Source organism: Buteo buteo, chromosome 27 (assembly GCF_964188355.1).
Source record: "Buteo buteo chromosome 27, bButBut1.hap1.1, whole genome shotgun sequence".
Taxonomy (NCBI): domain Eukaryota; kingdom Metazoa; phylum Chordata; class Aves; order Accipitriformes; family Accipitridae; genus Buteo; species Buteo buteo.
This window is the reverse complement of record NC_134197.1, coordinates 9,243,954-9,256,453: the sequence shown is the minus strand read 5'-3', so window position 1 is coordinate 9,256,453 and position 12,500 is coordinate 9,243,954. Positions and strand designations below refer to the sequence as shown.

The following is a 12,500-nucleotide window of genomic DNA, read 5'->3' as shown; positions in this document are numbered from 1 at the left end:
TGAAAATAGAACTCACAAGGAAATAAATCAGAGATTCATCAGTTTTATTGGTGCATAAGTTCAGTGTGAATCGCCATCTAGTGTATACTTAAGACATAGCATAATTACAGAGACCGTTTTAAATCAAGGTGATAAAGTGTCCTCGAAACACTTTCTAACTAGTGACATTTTATTTCTGTAAGCAGGCAAAGTAAAATACAAAATTTACAGGAATCAAGAGGTAGATATGTAGAAAAGGACTGGCAAGTGAAAGTTTAGAGATGAGATATGAGATTCATTCATCAGCTGACAAAGTAGAGGACAAAGATTATAATGAAAAAACAGTGCACAATCTCTTTGCCAGAAAAGGAGGAACACTTACTCTAAGAATCACATAAACAAGGGGAAAAACGAGGAGGCACACAAACAACCTATTTATTTAAGCTGGTTTGCATTAATTTATCCAACATCACAAACCAGACAGTATCCAATACCTGGCTGGTTTTAAATGTATTTTCTTTCATTTCAGATGACTGATTCCCGTAGGTGTGCATCCGATTTTTTTCCCCACTGTCTGATAAAACATCATTTCTCATGAGAACATTTATTAAATCACGGATTCCTCAGTGTTTGCAGATTCTCAGGTCGCCTTGCAGATTATTCCATGGATGCAACAGGCTTCTTGCATCTCAGATTATTTCATATTATGACTCTGTAAAACAATGTAAAAAGGAACTGCCAGAATATTTCAACTTTGCAAGTGACGTCTTAGATGAGTGGTCATGACTGGAAAAGGTAGTATTTTTCTTTTACTTCATAGACATTGGAACAAATCTCAGATGATACAAATCAGTTTTCCTGATGGATACTGGATGGTATTAGCTGCAGAGTAGAATGCACTGTTTTATCTTCTTTGTCAGAAATATAGGTATCACTTTAAGAAACTAGTTGCCAGGGATGATTTGCTTAGTCTGGAGTTATTTTGGATTGAAATTAAACCTTTTAAGGTTTGTCTTCTCATTTTAGTATCTTCTGTTGTGTTCTAGGATGGAAGATGACCAGCAAATCCAGCTTTTTGGTGGGTAAATGGTGAGGAAGAGGAGGTGAAGTGGAGCTTTGAAGAGTTGGGATTTCTGTCTAGGAAAGCAGCTAATATACTGTGAGGCATGTGGTTTGCAGAGGGGAGACAGTTACAGCAGTTCTGCTTCGTGTCCCTAAATGGTGGCTACTGAATGTAGCCTGTATGTGAACAGGTGAGTGATCTTACTGATCTCTTGGATGCAGAAAGAAAATACATAGAAGATACAAAAAATATGCTAAATTAATTTGAAAAAAATCTAAGCAGGAATATGCTGCTGTGCCCTGTACAATTCAGCTTTTGCATAGAAGGAGAATTGGCAGTACCCACACTGGAAACAAAGCGACATTGTGCTCGGTGCTGAACAGACATGGTCCAGTTTGAACAGCATCCTCAGTTGAAGCCAGTGAAGGTTGAATGGTTACTGTCTAAGGCCAGAATTGACCAGATACATTATCAATGTGGACAGTTTTAATGTAGTTAAGTTACATGACTAGACTGGTTAATAATTCAATACAATATTTTTTTGCTCTGCTGTTACAGTTTTGCAAATTCTTAGGAAGAATTTGACCCATTGCATATTTGGACTGCTAAACATCCATGATGGAACAATTCATCATCAGCAGGGACATAATTAAGTATTTTTGTCCCACGTGTAAGCTCTGTGATTCTTGTGGATTGCAAATTGAGTTAAGACTCAGGGAATCCGATTCTATCATCCAAGATTTTGTGGATTACGATGATGTGGGGGTACCATTCAGTATCTCAGTGCCTCCATCTCCCAATTGTAAAATTGGTAGAGACCTCTGAAGGTGCAAGAAGACTGAAATCAGTCTGTAGGTCAAGTCTATTGAAATCCTTGGGAAAAGGAGGTATAGCAATGCACTAAATTGATTTTAATCCATCTCCCTCCCCGCCTCTGAAAATGTGGTTTCAGTCACATTGTACTCAGTATCCAAACTTATGTTTGTTCACATTACAAAATGAATCCAAGCTTGAGGGATTTGTTGACTGAGCAATGTATGTAAGCTACCAGACCTCAATCTATTTATCCCATATCAGAGGTATTAATTCCTTATTGAAATGAATAATGGCTTTATTCCAGATGTAAATGTAATCCAAATGCTGGCCTTATTTATATGCTTAATTAAGGGGATGATAATCTCAACACTTCCTTCCTGAGTTACGAATCATGAAGGAAGTGCTCAAAAACACTTTGAATCTAGATCTTACTCATGATCTAGGTACCATTAATATGGATGACACAAAACTCAACATCAGTGTTGCAGGGTTTGGAGGTCTTTCAGAGCCGGATGATTCCAGGTTATTCCTAGGCCACAAATTCACCCAAGCTCTGCCTTCAAACATGATTTATACTTGACTCCTCTTTCTCAAAGAAAAAGTTTTTGGCAAGTAGCTCGGGTTTACTATGGCTGGGGTCATGGCCTGTGAACATAATAAAGAGAAATGGTCAATTTTCTAAATTGCTTGTTATTTTTTTCCAGGAATTGTCTTTATTCCAGGAACATCCCAACTAACAGCCAAAGATATCTTATACCAGCTCCAGGCTTCAAAGGCCAAGTGCATCATTGCCAATGATACACTGGCACCTGCAGTGGAATCTGTCGTGCCTGACTGCCAGTTTCTGAAGAGCAAACTAACTGTAGCCAAAGGGAACAGAGGGTGGCTGAACATCAAAGAACTCTTTGTGTGAGTATCAAGCTGTTTTACCATCATCCCTGTGAGGTGAAGGGAGCTGGATCAGTCAGGTGACATCTCTGAGTTTGGGGATTAATTTCCAAAATACAAATGAGTTAAATTTTTGCATCCCTCTGCCAACTCGATGTAATCACTGCATTAAGTATAAATCCCTCCAACACACTTTTTGGGAGCTGTATTCAGGCCTTTCAGCTTTTCCTTACTCAGCAGCCTGCCAGCTTTTAAAAGCTCAGCTTCTACTGTGATCATAAGACAAGCACACAGAGTACTAATCTTGCAGTTACTTTGTGCTTGTCTTCTAGAGCCCAGCCTAATGCCTCTTGAATTCAATTAGAAGATACCCATTGCCAGCTCTCAGTGCTCAGCTAACATTGCATCAGTTATTTCATCCCTTGACTATCTTGGTAGCCCAGACGATCTGAATTGTTCATCAGTCTTTCGAACATAAATGGTATAATACATGTCTAAGACCTCCTTACCTGGCATAATAGCCTGAATATGGCCCCCATTGACTTCAGACTGGGAGACAGTATGTGTTGAGGCAGAAGTTGGGTTTGCATTTACCTGCTGTTCCGTAACAAGCACCTTGAGTGCCCTTGCAAAATAGTTGCAGACAAAGTCACTGGAATATGCTGTAGGTGCTCACGTCTTGAAAGTTATGTCATACAGAGCACGCTTGTGACTAGCAAAACGTGCTCTCTAACTCTTACCTGTGGTATCTGATGCAACTATTTATTTAGTGAGATTATATAGTTTGGGGCCATTTTACTGTTTATCTCCGAAACTTTAAAAAATACTGCTTTGTGAAAAACTACATGTAGTAACTGTCATATACCATTTCTTCTGAAGGGTGACATCTGCTGACCATAAATGTGTCAACACAAGGAGTCAAGACCCAATGCTGATCTATTTTACTAGTGGAAGTACAGGCTCTCCAAAAAGGATGATACAGTCCCACAGCAGTTATGGCATCAGATTTGCAACCAGTGGCAGGTATACCTTGTAGTTGCTCCCAGTGTCCTGATTAAGAAACATGATCACAATTTAATTGAAAACATCACCATAAAAACTCCAGTAAATGTAGGCATTTCATGAGTATAGGATCTTGCTTCTTCCTTACCTTTCCCATCTCACGGTGAAACCCTCATTATTAAAAGCTTCTTGAAGACACAGTTGAGGTCATCAAACACAGTGTTCTGTCACTCATAGGGTTGACTGCAGAGTAGCAATAAGGATAGCCTCCTTATAGCAAAACCAGCTAAAGTCAAGTGCTTTAGTATTATGTAAACCTTCCTTGAGAACCAAAGCAACCTTGAACCATAGCATTATACCTTAAAAGTTACAGTTCAGTTTGAATCTGTGGCTTGGTACTAATTTGCTTTCGTTGAACATCTTTTATTTGTGCTTCCCAAGGAGAGAGAAATTTCATGAAAATCAAACAATACATTTCCCAAGGCATTCTGAGTTGGAAGTTGGTGGTATAGAGTCCATAGAAGTAATTTGGTTAGTTTTCTAGAGAAACGAGATGTGATTTAGCTGATGTCTCTAATCCACAAGGTGGGGAGAGCCTACTCCAAATGATCTGCTCGGTTTTTGATCTAGATCCAGATTCTGCAACTCAAGCCAAGGATGTTTTGCACTGTTCAGGAGAAAAGCAAATGCTGGAAATGTTAAACAGGAGGGAATGAAGGGAAATAAGAGAATGTTTAAGATTCTTCAACTCTTACAAACTTTCTAAAGAGCCCCACTTTCTGACACCACATCCTCTAATGGAAGCTTCCTGGCCTTTCCTTTAATTATGCTGTGACCTTTGCCTGTGTCTCACACTCTATGAAGCATTTTTTTTGATCTCTGCTTTATCATCAGGTACTGCATGAACTTGGCTCCTTTATATACAGTGTGGAATACCTGGGATACTGGCTGGGTAAAATCAGCTTGGAGCAGTGTTGTTGTACCGTGGATCTGTGGATAATGTGTCTTTGTACACGATATGCCACAGCTTAAATGAGCAGTTATTGCAGAGGTAAGCATAACATTTTATACTGTGAGTTTTATTTCCATTTTGCATAATTGAAGCAAACAAGCTGGGCTCCAGTGCTCTGTAGCAGCAGGGATAGTACTTCCCACATCCCAAGCAATCATCCCTCCCTTTGGTGCCCAGTAAGCTACAGGAACAAGTGTTTTCCCTCCTGGTTAAGCCATGTAACATGGCTACAGCGTAGAGGATGTGGTGAAAGATGCAGGATAAGAAGAACTCTGGATCACGGCTGTGTCGTCCCATATTTAGCCTAAAGCTCACTTCAGGTATGGAATTCCAGCTACTCTGAGCTCAGAGAGAGCATGAGCCAGTAATCAGAGTATGGCATAGACCTGAATCAGGGCCCTGTTACCCTGAATTTTCAATGAGTTGCCAGAATGCCTATTCCTCCTCTCTGCCATTTCACAAAACCAGTCAGCTGGCCTATTCTCCTCAACGTTCGCCTTGTGTGTGGAGAGGAGACCCAGACTTTCCCAAAAACAAAATTGGAAAAGCTTTGGTCTAGTTCGTTGTTGTCACTTAGTCTTGAGCCTGGCACACAGCCGCCTTGGGAAGCAGAAAACAATCTAACTGGAACTACTCCTCTCAGTGGTCATCCATTTACATGAGTGATTTTTGTTGTACAGAAAGTACAATATTTTCTACAGCGGTAGGACTGACTGGTACAGCCACTCTACAGTCAGGATTCATAGTCACTAATCCATAGTTGTTCTCTGTGTTGAATGTATGTTGCATTTTTATCATTTTCATTTTGCAGACATTTGAGCACGTAAGATGTGTTAATCACCTCCACATTTACAAGGCCAGACCCACCATTATATTTTTCTTTCAATAAAATAACTTTCTATTTTTCTAGACACTCTCAAGATATCCCATCACTGCCTTTTGGACTGCTCCCACTGCCTACCGCATGCTAGTCCGACATGATTTCAGCAGGTACTGCACATCTATCTGTTGCAGGGGTAGCAAAGACAGGCTAGGATATAATGCTGTGACAGCCCTGGCTGTTTAATTCCTTATGTTGCTTAATTTTTTTCAATTAAAGGAAATCTAGTTAGAAAAATTTGCTCTCAGAAAAGAAAGCTATATTCTGAAATACGAGAATAACTAGTCACACCTTAGGCCATTCAGGCTTCAGGAATGGGTCTTTGAAAAGACAGCACAGAGGAAACAAGTAAGATTTTTTTAAGTTGTCACTTCCTCTGAACTTATGGGTCACAGTTAAATTTAAGTCAGCAGCTAATTTAATTTTCAGGCAGCACTGGATCAGGAAATTACTGCAGTACACTGGAGTTGCTCCTATATGTCATGGTTTAAAGTCAGCTGGCAACTAAGCACCGCACAGCCACACGCTTGCTCCCCCACTGTGGTGGGATGGAGGAGAGAATCGGAAGGATAAAAGTAAGAAAACTCATGGGTTGAGATAAAGACAGCTTAATAGGTAAAGCAAAAGCCACATGTGCAAGCAAAGCAAAACAAGGAATTCATTCACCACTTCCCATCGGCAGGCAGGTGTTCAGCCATCTCCAGGAAAGGCGGGCTCCGTCACGCGTAACAGTTACTTGGGAAGACGAACGCCATTACTCCAAACATTCAACCCTTCCTTCTTCTATATGCTGAGCATGACGTCATATGGTTGGGTCAGTTGGGGTCAGCTGTCCCGGCTGTGTCCCCTCCAACTCCTTGTACCCCCCCAGCCTACTCACTGGTGGGGTGGGGTGAGAAGCAGAAAACACTTTCACTCTGTGTAAGCACTGCTCAGCAGTAACTAAAACATCCCTGTGTTATCAACACTGTTTTCAGCACAAATCCAAAATATAATCCCATACTAGCTCCTGTGAAGAAAATTAACTCTTATCTCAGCCAAAACCTGCACACCATATACTTGAGAATGCAGTGAGAGTTATTTGGCAGCTGTTCCCACCAGTTTGTTACACTGTAAAGTACTCAGCTTATGAGAAATAGTCAGTGTGATTTGTAAGGAGTTTTCACATCTTCAGTAAGGTACTTATTCTTCTCACATAGGTCTTTCATCCTGACGAAAGCCAACCCTGGTTTAGCAGAGAGCTTAGGCTCTGTGTTCCTATTCAGCCTTCCTCTTGCTCTAGAAAATTTTCAGTGTCTTATTTGATCTTGGATGTCGGCACATAACTCAGCTTTCCACGAACATCTGATGTGCTTGTTCAGATTTCTCCTTTCTTGTCAGCTCTTCCAAGAAAACACCATTGCTCGCTCTTTTTCCGGCAAAAACCCCTACTTCCAGTGACGCAGAGATAAACCACATTATCCTCAGTGGTAACACAAGCAATCTAAGAGTCCCGTCCAGCACTGTGTAACAGGATGATTATTGTCATTTCCAAAGTAGCTGGTGAAGTTGTAGGCCTGCTTACTTTGAAAGTTGAAGGAGGCTGTTCAATTAAGACAATTCACTGCTCTTTTCAGCAGTTAAGAAAATTACTTCATTTGCTGTTCCTCTCAAGCTACAAGTTCATGAGTCTGAAACACTGTGTATTTGGAGGCGAGCCACTCAATCCTGAAGTGATGGTGAAGTGGAAAATCCAGGCAGGGCTGGATATCTATGAAGGTTATGGCCAGACTGAAACAGTACATTTGCATTAATTCTTGCAGTATGCCCTTTCAAAGGTAACAATACCAGAGGTACAATGTGCTTGATAAATCAATGCAAAAGGTGAGAATCATTTAAATGAACTATTTTAAAAAGAGGCTATATGTAATTATAAGTATAGAGTTCCAAAATCAACTAGCTGCATATTTTAATGTTTATAGGAAATACTATGACTACAGAGTTCAGCCCCCTGCAAAAACCATGCCAGAGATTACCTCAGATCAAATAACTTGTAGTAGATCTTTTCAACATCTTTACCTAAAAGGCAAAACTAAAAAAAAAAAAAAAAAAGTGCTCTGGGTATCAATTTGGCCTGTCTGAGGTTTTAATGAAAAATATTAAATCAGTTCACATCCCAGACTTCTCTGTAAGTGAATGTTAACAAAGCTATTAAGAGTTGGATTTCAGGCATTCTCTCCTCTTACCCTTGATATGGTCCCAAATTAAGTGTGCCATTATTGAAATATGATCTGTAATAATTTTGTATCTGCTGTCTTGCAAATTCAGCTGTTTGCAGAAGAACCCACTGGCTCAGGCTGAGCACAAGCAACCTCATGCCACAGGGCTTACCTGAAATGCCTCTCAGCCCCTCTCTGATGTGCTTGAGAACCACAGTGCTTTAGTCCTGGTTCAGCCCTTGTTACGGCAAAGTCATGAAGAGGTGTCATGCCTAATGCAAACAAAAATAAAGTCTACAAGATGTTGCACAAGTAAAAAAAAAAAAAAGCTATTATGCAGGTGACAGTATGTGCCAATATGAAAGGAATGGAAATCAAACCTGGCTCTTTGGGAAAGGCTGTTCCCCCTTATGATGTGCAGGTATGTTTGTATGTCACACCTGAGCTCAGCTGCAGTTGTGGGTACAAGAGTAAGGGAATGTTGTCTGTGTTCCTTCTCTGTCCTGCACTGTGCTATAACAGATATTTCACTGAGCTAATCAAAGCAATAATGATATGTCCTTTCTGCAGGTCATAGATGACCATGAGGCTATTCTGCCTGCAGGAGAAGGTGGCAACATTGGTGTCCAAGTTCAACTGACGTGACCATTCTCTATGTTCTCCGAGTACTTGGTAAGTCTGAGTTGGTCTGTCTGCTGAGAAGCTCAAGAGAGACCCAGGGAGAAGTTCTGTTGACTTATTCAAGGAGTAGAATTTAATCCAGGATCTTCAAAAGGTCTCAATAGGTTGTTTGAGGGCTTCAAGCCTGATCAGTACATTGTTCTGCTATTCCAGGAACAGACTGACTGGCAGAGTATAACTTCAAGATGCAACATGAACTAGGTGGTACCTTGTTCCAGATGTGTACCTGGCAGTTGGCATGGGCTTCATATTCAGTGCATCACTCCTTTCTTTCCCTTCCATTCCACTCCTAACCTTGGTTAAGGATTAATGAACAGAAGCCCATAAAGACTACCCTAATACGTCAGAAGCTCAGGGAGGCTTTCCAAAGAGCACAAGTATTTTATTCCCTCATACCACTGTCAGAGGTACCCACAGATTGATCTTTTAAATGTTTAAAAGTTACACATTCCAGCATGCACGTATCTCTAGTGTCAGAGAAACCCTTTGTACAGTTGCTTGTCACACAGATGATGTGCACAAGATCAACAGCACAAAGATAAGCTACAGCACAAAACCCTCAAGTGTAGATGATCATATGACTTTGTGGTAGTGGCATACGTAATCTAACATTACTATTCGAATGGGAATGCTCTATGCACTGAAAGCAGAACAGGCTTTAAAAAAATGTGTCAGAAGAATAGCCATTTTGGTTCAGGTCAAAGGTCCATCTAAGCTAGTGTTCCATCTGTGGTGGTGCTGAGCTGTAGTACTACAGCTTTCACTACAGTGAAACACACTACAGTGTTTTCAGTAAGAAAACACTAGAATCAGGCAAATAAATTCTCCACTGCATTTGAACTATAATGTTGAATAAGCTTTGGGGAGTCTATCTATGTGTTTAATCCTCTTCTGAACCCCCATAATATTTGGATATTTGTGGCATCCTCAAACAACAAGTTGCTCAAACAAAGTAATTGCTCACTATGTGATAAAAAACTTCTTTTGGTTCAGTACTATTGCTTCAATTTTTCGTTATATCTTCTGTTGCCAAGGTGGTTTTCCTGTGTAATCTAGACCCAATAGATCAATGTAGATAATTAAGCTTTTCCTGTAGGTCACCTCATTTGTGTTTAGGTCTTGAAGGTTATGCATCAAAAGTTTCCATTGACAGGAGGTTATTGTGGCAGCCCCCTGCAATGATAAATCATTTCTCTGAAGAAAATGAGTTATACATTTTAGTAACTTGCTGTGATGGTTGGGCATTTTGATAGAGCATAGCCTTTTTTCCCTAGAATATGACTCCATATATACACAAATGCTCCTTTCCACCTCTTGCATATTTCTACCACAAAACTGCTAATTAATGTGGCTCTGTTTTTTTTAATTGAAGACATAAAATAGTATTAAACATACTCATTTTGAGAACAACTTAAAAAATTGTTGTGATCATTTTTAGCACCACTGCAACATAAATGCATTACATTTCACTAACAGTTGGATACATTTTTTGAAATGTTTGATTGTTGTCAGGATAATCCAGAGAAAACTGCTGCCTCTGTGCGTGGAAATTTTTATGTCACGGGGGACACAGGGATTATGGATGAAGAAAGATATGTCTGGTTTGTTGGAAGAGCTGACGATATAATTCTTCTGGGTAAGTCAGTTGCTTTTAGATTTGCTCATTTGCCTGTTAAAATTCAATCTGGAAGGACCAATTGAATGGCTAGCTTGCTACAGCTGTCATATCTGCATTTTCTCCTAGGTGTTGTATTAGCCTATTCGAAGTTGAAAGTGCATTAATAGAACACCCTGCAGTCTCAGTCAGCTGTTGTCAGCAGTACTGATCCAATTTGAGGGGGGTAAAAAGAAAAAAAAAAAAAGATATAGAAAGAAATGCACTTTATTCTAAGCATCAAGTTCCCTGTATGTACTAAGCTTCCTTGGAATTAAATACGTTGCAGATTTTTGAAAGTAAAATGGGTTAAAAAAAATTTAAAACCATACTTTGACAGATCTTAGAATTTCAGAATTATTTATCTGTTTGCAGGGTTTGATGTGGAAAAAAGGTTTGGCTCTTCACACTTACTGTGGCATCTTTTTGTTTAAGAAATAGAATTTGGATTATTTCTCTTTTTGTCACTAAGCATATGGTAGCAGTGATATCCAGCGTGTTTAATTTTTCTTGTTATATTTTTCAACTTTGCAACATTTCTTTGAGCCCCAGAGTGAGATTTTCAGCTGTCTTTTTTTCTGCTCTGCAACTTTTTGAAAGTTTAGTGGTGTATAAAGCTAAGAAGAAAAAAAAGTGGAAAAATAGCAAAAAATCCTATGCTGCAGAATATGTCCTTCCTAACATTGCATTCTGTAATAAACAGCCAGTGAAAAGGGAAATTAAAGAAAAAAACCTTTGCATTCTGAATTTTGATAATGGGTTTTGGCAACAAACGTATCCCTTTATTACCACCTCTGGAAGGTAATGGAGCCCCTTAACTTTTGTGGAACAGGTAGTCGAAGCCTTCATTGTTTTAGCTCCTGCTTTTGTATCACACAGTCCAGAAAAATTAACTCATGAGCTTCGGCAACATGTCAAGAAAGTGACTGCACCTTACAAGTATCCGAGGAAGGTAAATACACCACAAAAAAAGAGGTCTTCTAATTGTATCAAAAATGGAACAGTTTTTGTCCTGCCTCTGCTTCTTTTCAGCTGCATTCTGACAAACTCTCCAACCACAGTTAAATAAAATAAAATGAAATAAAAGTAAATTACAGGGTCTGTTGCAGTTGTAGACTAGGGTTCACTGTATGTGTTAGAAAGGACCCAAAGGGAGGAAGTGGTAATGTAACTTATCTTTACCAGGGTCCAGGCTTCCTTTCATGACATACTAGGGTTTTCACAGCAACTCAAGCAGGCAAGGTGTCCAGCTCTTACCAATTCCTCCCGTGAGCTCTGTTCAGACTCTCAGCCAAAGCAAAGGGGAAATTCCTGCTGGCACCAGAGGGGTTGTAAGGGTATCCATTCCTTACAACCAGGAAAGACACTAGTAACTCCCTGTCCTGACAGCAGAAGCACTCATCTCTTCAGGATTACAGTCCTTGTCCCTGCAAGTAGTGCCTGTGCAGTCAACTAAGATGTGTGGTAAGGAATTCCACCATGCCAGCCCCAAGCTGTGCAGCTTCCCATCTTTTTACCCCAGCCATAGTAAAAGTGTGTTTCCTTGCACGTGGGAAATGAATCAGAATGTATTTGGCTAAAAATGAGCATTTTTTGCCTTTCGGGTGGAGTTTGTTCAGGATCTGCCAAAGATGGCTACTGGGAACATCCAGAGAAAGGTTCTAAGGAACAAAGAGTGGGGAAGAGTATAACGTGATCTGGTAACAGGAGAGAAAATTTCCATCATCCGTCCCAGCCATAGCACATCACACTTGGCATGGGGCCACAACCCAGAGCACTAGGACAACATAAGGAAAAACAAGCTACAGAAAAAAAAAGGAGATGACACTGGTATGGCTTGAGGATGTGTAGTATTAGAACCACTTTTGCCATCAACCTGCAAATTTTCAGAAGGGAGAAAGTGCAAGTAATTAAGAATGAGGAATGGGAGAGAGAAGGGACAGATACAGGAGCTTACAAAGGTTTAATTTTTTTACTGGAATTAGTATAAACAGCTTCCTTTTTTAAAAAAAATAAGTGTAACCACAACATTTTGACAATTACAAATAAATGAGAAATTAATAAAAATAACCTTTGTCCTGTAATGGATATCAGCAGTGAAGTGATATTCTCTCTTCAAAAACTATCACTGTAACATTCCCAAATTCTTTCTGAGTGGAAGAAGAAAGGCATATTCTTTAACTACTTCTCTTCATCTTGATGAATTTGTGATCTCCTTAAATAGTTAAAGTCGGGGGAAAAGAGAAGATACAAAGTGCTTTAGGTTAAGGTGCAAATTATGTGCAATTATCAACAGTGTAAATGATTACAAGAAAAAGGTTACTCCA

At 39.8% G+C, this 12,500-nt stretch overlaps 1 pseudogene; it reads left to right on the top strand.

Annotated features, from left to right (window-relative positions):
• Positions 1–573: 573 nt before the first annotated feature.
• LOC142045426 (acyl-coenzyme A synthetase ACSM4, mitochondrial-like) lies at positions 574–11,864 on the top strand (annotated as a pseudogene).
• Positions 11,865–12,500: the final 636 nt, after the last annotated feature.